Source organism: Rhipicephalus microplus, chromosome 8, assembly GCF_043290135.1.
Source record: "Rhipicephalus microplus isolate Deutch F79 chromosome 8, USDA_Rmic, whole genome shotgun sequence".
Classification (NCBI taxonomy): domain Eukaryota; kingdom Metazoa; phylum Arthropoda; class Arachnida; order Ixodida; family Ixodidae; genus Rhipicephalus; species Rhipicephalus microplus.
The window spans coordinates 52,830,369-52,843,886 of NC_134707.1; positions in this window are offsets into that span (position 1 = coordinate 52,830,369).

Below are 13,518 nucleotides of genomic sequence, written 5' to 3' on the forward strand. Positions count from 1 at the left end.
AAGAGGAAGTAAATAAAACACTGCTTACCCCGTTAGCAGCAGCATCAAATCTGAATCCCACATTTCCACATGTGCTTGCGTTGGCTTGTATATCTGACGAAATTCACGAGCGTACTATATGCATTTACGTTTCCGTTATCCCATAATACCAAAAAGGACTCGTTCGCCTGTAACGTGTTTTTCCTTATCATATGATACGTTGGAGGTTTTTATACTTACCGTGTGCAAAATATCAACCCTTTTTAAGTCTATAGAGCCTGGTGGTACAAGCTGCTGAAGGATTTCACTTATCTGTGGGCAGTCGATTAGACATCTGATAAATTTCACAAAGTAATGCGAGAGACCACACGCTTTTCATCAGTATATATTCTGGCTTTGCGTGCCCCATTCCCAAAAGAGAGCTACAATATGGCTACATATTTCCAGTTGCTGTTTTTATGTCATAGATAAGCACAAATATTATGAAATGTATCTACAAGATAAGGAAAAAAGAATACTATGTCTTCTGAGGAAACCTTCAGCCCCTACTTACAAGACTCAGAGCCAGGATCAGGAGCAAAACCAATAAAGCATAATAATTAAAAAAAACATTTATTTGTCATCACCCACTATGCCAGTGAAATTGAACCTCCAAATACTTTAACGTGAATATTAGGAAAAAAGTTAATACTAATGCTAGTAGTGCATGTAACACTTTTTGCACAATCTACATTGTGACATTTAAAAATTGTGACATTCTTTGCACAAGAAGCGCACTCAATTTATGCATAATGCTAAGGCTCACCATTTTGTTTAACGTTCTTTTTTTAAACAAGACACGCGCTGCATTTGATTGTCGAGCATGAAGGAAGGGTACGTGTGCATCACAGTAAAAAATACTTGAGAATTAAGTTTTAGTAGCACAGTCCGTTGTTTGTCTTGTTACCGTCAATAAAATAGTGCGTAAATCTTATGACCTTTACCCTTTTAGATATCTGTTTGACACAGTGTGTCTTTTATTTGTCTTTTATTTCGCGAAACAAAGGTGAAAATAGTGAGTGTTGTGCTTGAGGTATCACACAGGTACTCAGTTGGTAAGTGCTGACGAAAGGAAATAATTTTAAGAGTCCTTTTTCCGTAAAGGGAGCTGGCACGTACCCTATATTATGTTATTATGTGGCAATATATATATATATATATATATATATATATATATATATATATATATATATATATATATATATATATATATATATTGTGACGAGGTTTCTTAGTCGATAACGACAACGGCAAGACAGCGTGAAAAACCGTCCAGCAGAGATCAGCACAGCAGCGAGCCGAAGCACGAGCCGAGAGAGCCGGGCGTTGGCGATGCTGCTCGCCGCAGGCACATCTTCTTCTTCACAATCGCCCCCGCTGAAAAAGGAGCCATCCTGGCGACTTAAGAAGTTTCAGGCAGAGACTCATGGTATGGTTTCAGTCGGGAAACATGGACGATGTCATGTGCACGCCGGCGCATGTCGTCCGATTGGGAAACTGGTTCAATTAGGAAATTAACCGGAGAGGTTTTCTCCAAAACGGTGTAAGGCCCCTCGTACCGGGGGACAAGTTTCGAGGAGAGTCCCGGTGTTTGGTGTGGAATGGCGAGCCACACAAGAGACCCTGGGGCATAGCTGGGATCTGAAAGAGTGGTCCTACGGTGTTCTTTCCGGCGTTGCTGCTCTTTTGAGGGGAACGCACGTGCGAGCTGGCGGCACTCTTCGGCTTGTCGAGAAGCATCAGAGACAGGTGGGCACTCGGAAGCATGAGGACGGTAGGGTAGTAGGGTGTCGATTTTATGGGAAGGCTCGCGTCCATAAAGAAGTAAGAAAGGTGAGAATACCGTTGTGGTTTGAACTGCGGTGTTATATGCGAATGTGACGTATGGGAGAACACGGTCCCAGTTGCTGTGATCAGATGCCACGTACATAGAGAGCATATCACCCAGCGTGCGGTTGAACCGTTCCGTTAGCCCGTTAGTCTGCGGGTGGTATGCTGTCGTTTTCCGATGAATTACCTGGCATTCCGAAAGCAGAGTTTCGACGACCTCGGACAGGAAAGCGCGGCCTCTGTCACTAAGGAGCTCTCGAGGTGGACCATGTCGAAGGATAAAGCGTTGCAAAATGAAAGAGGTGACATCCTGAGCTGTAGCGCTCGGCAAAGCGGCTGTTTCGGCGTAGCGTGTCAGGTGGTCAACCGCCGCCATAATCCACCGATTACCATCTGGTGTCAATGGAAGGGGACCGTAGAGGTCAACGCCGACGCGATCAAATGGCTTGGCAGCGCACGGAAGTGGCTGCAATGCGCCGGTCGCTCGTGGCGCTGTTGATTGCGTCGCTGGCAGTCAGGACAGCACTGCACGAATTCGCGGACAAAATTGTACATGCCGTGCCAGTAATAGCGATGGCGAAGGCGTTCATATGTTTTGAACACCCCGGCGTGACCACATTGCGGATCGTCGTGAAGAGAGGCACATACTTGAGATCGTAAAGTGCGTGGAATGACCAGAAGCCACCGGCGGCCATCGGGAGCGTAGTTGCGTCGATGAAGGAGTTGATCGCGGATGGCGAAATGGAAAGCTTCACGTCGGAGGGATCGAGATATTGGAAGGTTGGGCGTGCCAGATAGACATTCGATAAGAGATGCGATCCACGGGTCACGACGTTGTTCGGTGGCAATCGAGTCGATATTTAGCGATGACAAGTTCTCGAGGCGAGTGTTTCCGCACGTCGGATCTGGTGATAAAGGTGAGTGAGACAGGGCATCAGCGTCAGAGTGTTTGCGTCCGCAGCGGTATACGACGCGAATGTCGTACTCCTGAATGCGGAGTGCCCATCGCGCAAGGCGGCCAGAAGGGTCTTTCAAATTGGAGATCCAGAAAGCGCGTGGTGATTAGTTACTAGATCGAACGGGCGGCCGTATAAGTACGGCCGGAACTTTCCAAGCGCCCACACTAGAGCCAAACACTCTTTTTCTGTCACGCTGTAATTAGTTTCGGCTTTCGTCAGAGTGCGGCTAGCGTAGGCTACAACGTATTCTGAATAGCCGGGCTTTCGTTGAGCGAGGACCGCGCCTAGCCCGACGCCGCTGGCGTCGGTGTGCACTTCGGTAGGAGCCGTCGGGTCGAAGTGGCGAAGAATAGGTGGGGAAGTGAGCAGACGGCGCAGAGTAGTGAAGGCAACGTCACATGCAGGGGACCAGGAGGTGAGGTTCACGTCACCGCAAAGAAGCTGGGTTAATGGTGACATGATAGATGCGAAATTGCGAACAAAGCGCCGGAAATACGAGCATAGGCCTACAAAACTGCGAAGGTCTCTCATGGTCGTCAGCTTGGGAAATTCTGCGACTGCTCCAAGTTCTGCCGGGTCAGGTAATACGCCGTGTTTGGACACGATGTGGCCTAGTATGACGAGCTCGCGTGCAGCGAAGCGGCATTTTTTCAGGTTAAGCTGCAGGCCAGCGTTGGTCAGGCAAGTCAAAACGTATCAGAGGTGAAGGAGGTGCGTAGGAAAATCATGGGAGAAAACCACGACATCGTCAAGGTAACAGAGGCACATTTTCCACTTGAGGCCACGTAGCGTATTATCCATAAGACGTTCAAACGTGGCGGGCGCGTTACAAAGCCCAAAGGGCATGACGTTAAACTCGTATAGTCCGTCTGGTGTAATAAATGCCGTTTTTTTTTGGCGATCGCCTTCAGCCATTGGGACTTGCCAATAGCCGGACCGCAAATCTAGCGACGAGAAAAATTCCACCCCGTGAAGGGTGTCGATGGCGTCATCAATGCGCGGCAAAGGATAGACGTCTTTGCGGGTTATCTTGTTCAAACAACGATAGTCCACGCAAAATCGGATAGATCCATCTTTCTTACGCACGAGGACGACAGGAGAAGCCCAGGGACTGTGAGATGGTCGAATGACGTCTCTACAAAACATATCTTCGACTTGATTGTTGAAGACGCGGCGCTCTTCAGCGGAGACACGGTATGGTCTTTGACGCAGTGGCTGGTGTAGGCCAGTGTCAACATGATGTTTGACTTGTGACTTGCGGCCCAGTTGAGGCTGCGACACATCGAAAGAACTCCTGAACTCTTGCAGAAGATCCAGCAGGTCGGCATGTTCGGTGGGAGTGAGAGTGTCGGTAATAGCGCTAGAAAACGTATCCTTGGACGACTCCTCGAGTGCCGACAGTAATTTTGGGTGGTCGCAGTAGTCATCCGGGACATCAACCAAAAACGAAGGGTCGATATCCTGCACGCGGCCGAGACATTCGCCCGCAAGCAAAGTGACAGGTGTGGAAAGCGGATTGCTTACGAACATATTGCTTCTTCCGGGGGCAAGGTCAATTGTTGCAAAAGGCAGCGGCAGAGCTCGACGACTCTAAGATATCAGAAGGCATAAAAAGGCATGCAGCGTCAGTGTAGGCGTTGCATGAAACGGGAACAAGGGCAAAATTTCCAGGTGGAATATCGGTATCTTCGTGAACGAGCAACTTTGCCGGCTGATGAAGAGCGTCAAGTAATGAGACATCACACTATGGTGAAAACTCAACTTCGGCGCGAGCGCAGTCGATGACGGCATTATGGCGGGATAGGAAGTCCCACCCGAGGATGACGTCATGCAAACAGACAGCGAGAACAATAAATTTCACAATGTAAAGATTGCCTTCGATGGACACTCTTGCCGTGCAGGCTGCGAGAGGCGTTACTTGCTGTGCGCTTGCGGTGTGGAGCGACAGTCCCGAAAGCGGCATCGTGACTTTGCGCAATAAATGGCAGAGATTAGTGGCAATTACAGAAACAGCTGCGCCTGTGTCCACAAGGGCGAAAGTACAATAACCTTCAACAGTTACTGCGACCACGTTAGCAGGAGAGGAGCGAGGGCTTAGACAGTTCGAAAACGGCTCAGTTCTTGCCTCTCGAACTGCGAAGTGCTTAGTTTTCCTGTTCGGAAGGTCCGGGCTGGCGATGCATGGGGGAGGACGATCGCCGACGAGGAGACGGTGCGCGCTGCGGCTAGAAGTCAAGGTGGTCAGTAGGGGCATAGCGAGGTGACGAGACCGGCCCGTATTGGTCGAAGGGTTGGCTGCCGGGTTGCGACGACCGGGCATAGTTGCCGAACGTCTGAGGTCGATGGCGGCAGTAGCGGGCAACGTGTCCGGGAATGAAGCAGGCGTAGCAAATCGGTCGGTTATCGGGCGTCCTCCATGGATTGGCGACTGGTGGTGCCGCCAAAGGTGTAGTATAAGCAGCCGGGTGTGCGCGCTGTGAGCACGTGGTGTAGGACGGTTGCGGAAGCCTACGCACAGCGTCTGCATATGTCAGCGGGGTGGCTACGGGCTGCATCTTTTGCGAACAGGTGACAGGAGGAGCCACAGGCTGCGCTGCATAGGTTAGGGGCGCGGCCACAGGCTAAATCACTGGCGAATAGGCGACAGGGGCACCTACCGGCTGTGCGACACGCGGGCAGTGGACACGGCTAGATAGAGGCGGCTCGTAGTTTGCAAAGGGAACAGCTTGTGCAACCTGTTCCGATATAGCAGTGCGAAGCGGGGCGGGCAGACGGGTGGTGGTCTCATGAGCAAGAGGCACTAAAGAAAGTTGGCAGGCGACTTCCTCACGGACGAAGGCTCGGACTTGCTGAAGCAATGGTGAATTGTCAGGCATGGTGTCGAAACTGGACAGCGACTCACCACCACGCTGAGGTTGTCGAGTCAGAGAGCGTTGCTTCTTCAACTCGTCGTAGCTCTGGCATAGGCTGACGACTCTAGAAACTGTGCTCGGATTTCTAGCCAAGAGCATTTGAAATGCACCATCGTCGATGCCCTTCAGGATGTGTTTGTCCTTGTCCGACTCGGGCATCGTGTCATTCGCGCGTCGACAGAGGTCGACGACATCCTCTATATAGCTGGTGAAATTTTCGCCAGTCTGCTGAGAGCGGACGCGCAAGCGCTGTTCTGCCCGCTGCTTGCGGGCAGCCGGCCGACCAAACACTTCAGCACATGACGTCTTTAAGACGCTCCATGTGGGGATGTTGTATTAGTGGTTGTTAAACCACAATTCTGCGACGCCGGTGAGATAAAATATGACATGGCCGAGCTTGTCGGCTTCATCCCACTTGTTATTGGCGCTCACCAGCTCGTAGTGCTCAAGCCAGTCTTCCACGTCGGTCCCATCCGCACCGCTGAAGACCTTCGGGTCCCGTAGCCTAGGATGGCCGGGGCAGTTGAACTGGGGCGACGATGCCGATGGGTTGGCGTTGTCAGTCATGACGGGCAGTAGCGTCCACCTTCGCAGTTCCAGGGTGTAGCGACGCGGATGAAGAGCACTCTCCACCAAATGTGACTAGGTTTATTAGTCGATAACGACAACGGCAAGACAGCGTGAAGAACCATCCAGCAGAGATCAGCACAGCCGCGAGCCAAAGCACGAGCCGCGAGAGCCGGGCGTTGGCGATGCTGCTCGCCACAGGCACACCTTTTTCTTCACACAAATAATACCGACCATATGCGTATTGATTCCGCACTTTCCCTCACTTACTGTTTATACAACTAAAGCTGGGGCTTAAAAATATGTCTTTTTCATTTTCATACTCGCCACGAATTTCTCGCTTACATGATACCTGTTTTATGAAGTAGTGTTCGTGTGCAAAGCTATATTATTTGCTGATGTGTGCACCGAATTCCGCGTTGCAAAAAAAGCGTCACTATTTCGATTATTGCAACGTAAGTGCAGGCAGACGAATGCTTGCTGCAACAAGCACGTGCATATTGAGCAAACATGCAATACTTATCAGCAGAATGACAATTCAATTGTTGCAATGTATTCGAAAAATGCACGTTCGGTAGGTGCCGCAGAGGTCACACTCAGATCGATAGGAGAAATATACGCCAGGTGGTCGAAATTTTCGGAGCCCTCTCCAACAGGATGCCTGCAAACTATGCAGGCTATATTGGCAAGTCATACTATGTAGATTAGAAGGAGACACGTAGATAGTACCTGACGTGATATCCGAAAGTTTCGGGATCGACGCCCAGAGGTGGTAATATCATTTCCATGTGGCGAAGACAAGAAAGGCTAGTGTGCTTAGATTTAGCTGCACGCCAGGGAACACCAGAAGATCAGAACTGCTGAAGGACCCCGCTACGGCGTGTCTGGTATACGTACAATTGTGCGCGGGCGAAAGCTTTGCTAAAACTGCTGGTTCGATCAGTTGGTTCATGATTCGTATATCAGCTCTAAAAGACGAAACAATTAGGAAAGAAAACACAGACATACACAGTGCTCAATTCATAACTGACTTATTACTTCGAATGCAAGGCTGGATGGAGGACGGAGCTGTACGGAAGGGTCAAGCCCGTGCAGTCTTGTACGTCGTATGCTTGGTGTGTTCCACTCAGTCAGTGTGAGACTGCGGGCCACTTGACGAATCTGCCTCACCATATCCGCTCTTGAAAGCCGAATTGGAACGCTGTTTGCTTCTTCATGTGTCGTGCGAGCAGCATGAGGTGTATAATTATTTCCGCTTATACCACAATGCCCAGGTAACCATTGAAAGACGATGTCGTGGCCTTTATGTATTTAGAAGGGGTGAAGTTTCACGGTTTGGTAGGTCAACTGGTCGTGGCATCCGCGTCAGAGAACTGACAGCAGGCACTGTAACGCTGGCTTTGAGTCAGAAAACACGGCCCATTTACTTAAGAGAGAGAGAAAGAGCTCTTTATTGAAATGCAGAGAATTTAGCTGGCATGTAAAATTCGCTGACACACTACTTGCGTGAGGAAGGGGATTGAGGACTGAAAGTACAAATAAAAAGAGAGAGAGAGGAAAAAAGACAAATTGTGAATATAGATGAAAGAATAAAAAGAAATAAAGGAAAATACCCCCTGTTTGACCATTGAGTGAGGACGTGCGCTAATAGTTTTTTCGTGGTTTCAAGCTACAGCTACAGCTTGTATAGCGGACCGATACTGTCCAAGTACACAAATAAAAGTTTCATAGCACGCCTCTGTAAAATGCGGCAGGCTAAAGGTCCCACTACACAGCCAAGGGATAAAGTTATCACGGTTATAGAATGCATGCAATGTTCATAAAGCGCAAGCTCCTCAGCATACGCTCTACACTCAAACAATATATGTTCTACAGATTCGATGAAGCCACAGTTGTTGCAATACGGACTCGCTGTCTGACCGAAGCGGTATCGTAGGCTGTTAACATAGGCACTGTTTAGACGTAGACGATAATATAGCGTTTCCAGATGGCGAGGAATTTTGAATGAGAGTCTTGTTCTCAGATAAGGGTCGATTGAGTGAAGAAAGGCATAATGATGGGTCGGAAGGTTCCAGCGGCTCTTATTTTCTTCAATCGCGAGTGTTTTAGCCATCTGGGATGCGTCTAATATAGTGAAATAGATTAATCTGTAATTGTGGTGTCGAAGACCCTTGCGTGCTGCTTCATCTGCTTTTTCGTTGGCGGAAATTCCACAATGAGCTGGTATCCACTGAAATGTGATAAAGTTCCCTTCGGTCACTGCTAGGTAATGTAGATATGCTATGTCTAACAAAATGAGATGACAATGAGTCGGTGAAAATTACCCATTGGTCCGACGTTTGTCGCAAAATGTAGAGGACAGCTCCTTTGATGCCATAAAGTTCTGCTGCTGTCGAGGATGTCTTGCGTTGCAGTCGACAGGATAGCATCTGTCTTGTAGAAGGAATACAAAGCCCTAAGGCGGAATTCTCCTGACTGGTTGAGGCGTCGGTGCAAATGTGCGAGGGCTGAGCATAGTTCTCGGCTAAGAAGAGGAGAGTAGCCTGCATCAGCGCAGCCTGTGACATTCGTCTCTTTGACCCATTGATGCCAGGTACAGCTTTTTTATAGTCACAGGCGAAAGTGTCCAGGGAGGAAACCTTGCAGGCATTAATTTTTGTGGCTGATTAGCAGGAGAGAGTTGAAGCATTCGCACAGCTTGGACTAACGAAGAATCGCTGTGCATTAGGTGAACTCGGTACAGGAAATGCTTTTTACCTTGTAACACATGCCGAAGATGTGTACGCATGGTTTCTTGGTTAGAGATGACATCCAGTGGGAGACATCCTGCTTCCGCTACAGTTCCCAATGCTGATGAGCTCTTCGGGAGCCGTAGACATATTCGTAGGCAGCTGTTGCGTGTGGCTTCTAAAATTTTTCCTATTTGCTGGGGATAATCCGTGAACCACCGCTAGACAATAGCGTAATGTTCCTTCAATGTATGCGTTCTGAAGCAGTACCATTGAGCGGCAGCTAGATCCGCAACGTGTTCCAGCTATGAATTTGAAGAGTTGAGTGGCTGCTACTATTCTTGTTCGAAGTTTCTTCACCCGAGGATACCAGGAAAAATTTTTGTTGATGATGCTTCCCTAGCATCTTTGAGACCGCACATAAGTCAGCGGCCGTCCACCGAGGAGTAGCGGACACTTGCTCACTTTCTTTTTCGTGAAGGCAATGTCTTTGCTCTTTTCTGGTGAAAGGTGCATGCCTCGGGACGCTAGATATGTGTAGATGTTCTGTAAAGCCTTTTGAAGTCGCTTTTTGGTTATGTAGCATTACCTTGAAGCGCTCCAGATGCAGATGTCATCAGCGTAAATTGTGATGTGTACTCCTCGAGGGAGTGATTTCTTTATGTGTATGAGGGTAAGGTTGAAAAGGAGCGGGCTGAGCACGGCACCGTGGGGTACACCCTTTTCTACTGTATAGAGCTGTGTGAGACCATTTGGGGTGCTCATATATATTTTCCGCTCTTTTAGATTGTTCTCCATTCATTTGTATAGATTTCCTCCTAGGACAAGAACTTTTATGGTGGCGAGAATGGCATGGTGAAAGAGTGAATCAAAAGCTGCCTTGATGTCAAGGAATACGGCTGTCGGGATTCGTCCTGCTGAGAGGGCGTTTTCAAGGGAAGAGACAAGTGCGATGGAATTGTCGAAAGCCGACCTGCCTTGGCGGAACCCATTCATTTCTTGGGGAAACTCGTTGCGGCTTTCTAGGAACTAGATAAATTGTTTGTAAATCATTCGCTCCATGAGTTTGCCAACGCAACTCAGTAGCCCGACAGGCCGGAAAGAGGTGTGGCTTGTTGGCTGCTTACCAGGTTTCAAAATGGGCACTATTTTCATCAGCTTCTACTCAGCGGGGACCACTCCAGACATCCACGAGGAATTATAATATTCTAGAAGTCGTAGGCGGGACGCATGGGGTAGCTGTGCAATGGCTTCATAGGTTACTTCGTCATGGCCAGGGGATGTGCGCCTGTTTGGCTCATCAATAGCAGTGTTCAGTTCCTCAATTGTAAAAGGTATGTCTAGCGCTGGAACTGCCAACCGTGAGTTGCCAGGCTGGTTACCTGCAGATGCGGTCCAAAGCGTTGAATTTGTTGATAGTAGTGCGCAATATGCTTCTGAGAGCTCTTTGAGGGATTTTCGTTTGTGCAGAGAGAGTGCGGCGAAAGGGTGAAGCTGCTGGAGTGGCATGCACATGCCTCTAAAAACCCACCAATTTTTGGACACAGGTTGGCAAACATTTAGTGTTGAGCAAACGTCACGCCATCTTTGCCAGCTACGTTTATCCGGGTAGCGCCGAATATGACGCTTTGTCCGTCGACAGGCTTGAAGGTCTTCTAAACTCTTTGTGCGCAGGGCTTTCCGTTCAGCTCGCTTGCGAATAGCACACAGTTTTTCAAGCTCCTCGTCATTTGATGGAAATCTGTCGTTTTTAGTTGAAACGTGTGTGCATTCTTTTAAGCAACGAGCCATCGTAGCGAGTAATTCATCATCCTTTGTAGCGGCATTGATTCCCTTTCCTGCTGTGTCTTTGTACGCCTTCCAATCTGTGGATCTCATGACGGTTCACTTTGATGTCATATTTACACCAGTAGCTGATATTATGATGCCCATTTACTTGGTCTTTCTTCAGAATTGATGAGTTCCAGTGCACTGCGCAGAGCCTCGAGTTCTGCCGTCGTGAACGTCGTCACATGTGAAGTCTTAAAACACCGAGTTACTGACGTGAAGCTTTGCTTCTCTGTCGCCTTTGACTGGGAGTTGCTTTCACGAAAGCCTACATCACGTTAATTGGAATTACTCACAGTGCGGCGTGCGATTTTGCGTCACCGATGGAAATATCGAACACCTGCTGTGCCACTGTCCTCGATTTGCCTCAGACAGAGAAGTACTTGCCAGCACGATGCGGCGACTGGATGATGGGCCTGTTTTCGTGCAAGTGCTATTACAGCAACGTCCACATCGCTTGACAGCCTACAAGGCAGTAAAAGCCATGCTGTGTTTCCCGAGAATGACAGGCTTGTGTGAACGCCTCCGACATGTGTTGGAGTGGAGATCTACACGCTGCAGTGAAGTTACTGTCAGTCTCTCCTTTTTCCTTCTCATCCCTCTTTCTCATCCCCTTTCCTAATCCCCCAGTGTAGGGTAGCCAACCGGATGTCTTTCTGGTTAACCTCCCTGCCTTTTCCCTTTTGTTGCTTCCTCCGCCACGAATGCAAGGCCTGTTTGAAGGCACGCATCGAAGCAACAGAAATGCAGCAGTAGGAACAGAACTACGAAAAACCGTGCGACAAATGCTTGTCACTATTTCACTTCTTTCTCGTATCGGTGGTGTACATAGCAATTTAAGATTTTTTTATCTGCGCTGTTACCTTTGGTTGATAGTCCTTTACGGCGAACACTTGTCAAGTGGTACTCTATCGTTATTTTCATCGTGACACTTATCTGTTGCTTCGATGCGTGCCTTCAAAAAGGCCTTTCGTTCAAAGTAATAAATTTCTTGTAAGTTTAGCTCTGTGCGCGTGTGTTTCTTCCAAAATATGTAGTTTCTTTTTGCGTTGGTAAATCCATCGTAAGCAAGACTTGGGACAATAATATTTGTTCTCAGCAATTTTAGGCTAGGTTTATGTTGACTGATGATGCATGCCGATCAGCTGATGCATGCCGATCAACTGTATTCTCTGGAAGACGAAACTTCTCTACCAATTCCGCACATCAGGGGAATGCCTCACACGGAGGCCGTCACTAGTATCGTCAGACATATTTCCGCTATTCCAGTGTTGCAAGTTCACCTCGAATGCATATGTAGGACATATTTGTGCCTTATGGAGAAAGGCGTCCTTGGTCCCTGGGTTGTATATCAACTCAGGGGGGCTCAAGTTCGAGCTGATGCGAATTTCGTGATCAGATATTTAGAGAATCGTGATTTGAACCACGTATTCATTCACTCTATGGTCAGAAGCTCAGGGTGCATTCACATGTGCGCATTGGTGCTGGAAAGTTACACCGCGAGTGCTGGTTTTCATGTCTATTGCTTCTGCTTGAGGCCGTTGTGGGGGTGTGTGGCAGTCTATGGACATCCTAAAGAATATTTCTTTGGATCAAGCCAACTTATCAACAAGATGCTTAGGAACAATCCCCAAGTCACCAGATGTGGCGTTTACGCGGAATTGGAGACGGTGCATCGAGTTGTCACCTGCCTGTATATCCATACCTGATGTCGCTTCGTTCTGCCAACACAGCCACTTTGGGTACCGGCCGGTGAAGACGTGTTTAATAGTGAGTAAACATCTCGCTTAATATAATGCGAACATTTCTGTAGTCCTGCGGCGAAAATGTGGCTAATAGAGCCCTCTTGTATGTTTCGTACAGCTGTTGTAGCTGTTTCAGTAGCTTTAAATACGGCACTGAGGTCTGCGCTAATGTCGGTCTTCAGTAGATGTTCCTGCAGTTGTGTTTTTTGCACTTTATGTAGTTGTAGTAGCTCAAAATCTTGGGAAGGGCGTAGCATAGTATAACCCAGTCAATCATGGTGCAATACTGCTCGTGCCGAAGCTGTCGCGCTATCTCTTTTGCGATGGTTGTATCAGCCAAAATATTTAGGAAACGTTTTTCACAATCTTAGAATATATGCTACTGCAATGCTTTGCGATTTCCGTAGTTATTATTTTCAACCATGCTAATTTTATTTGACCCTCGTTTTTAGCACCATTAGCCTTCTTTCAGACCTGAGTTGACCCCTGCTGACCATGCTACATGAGAGCGGATGAGTAGAAAGCCCAGCTTCTAGAAGAATTTGTGCCTAAAAGAAATGTGTGGTAGATACAAAATGTGACGTCTAGTCGTTTGTGAATGGATAGCGGCATGCGCGGAAGCGACTTCATGGTGCTGATTTTGATTCATTAGCCATGTAGTTTTGAAGCATTGTGGGGCTTGATGAATGCGTGATGCTTTAAAAGGCAGTGAATCAAAGCGCATAAGCGATGCATATCTGACGAGTCTCGGTGGTGAATTTATTTTGGCAACTGTCCACTGGCGCCACGGTAGCAGATGAACATACACGCTGCTGGCCGAGTTCTTACTGGTAGAGCGACATTTTATAGCGCTTATGAACGATAACGTAAGAGAAAGAAATACATGAAGACAAATTTATTAGAGGCAATGAAAATGTGTGGCCTAGATAAT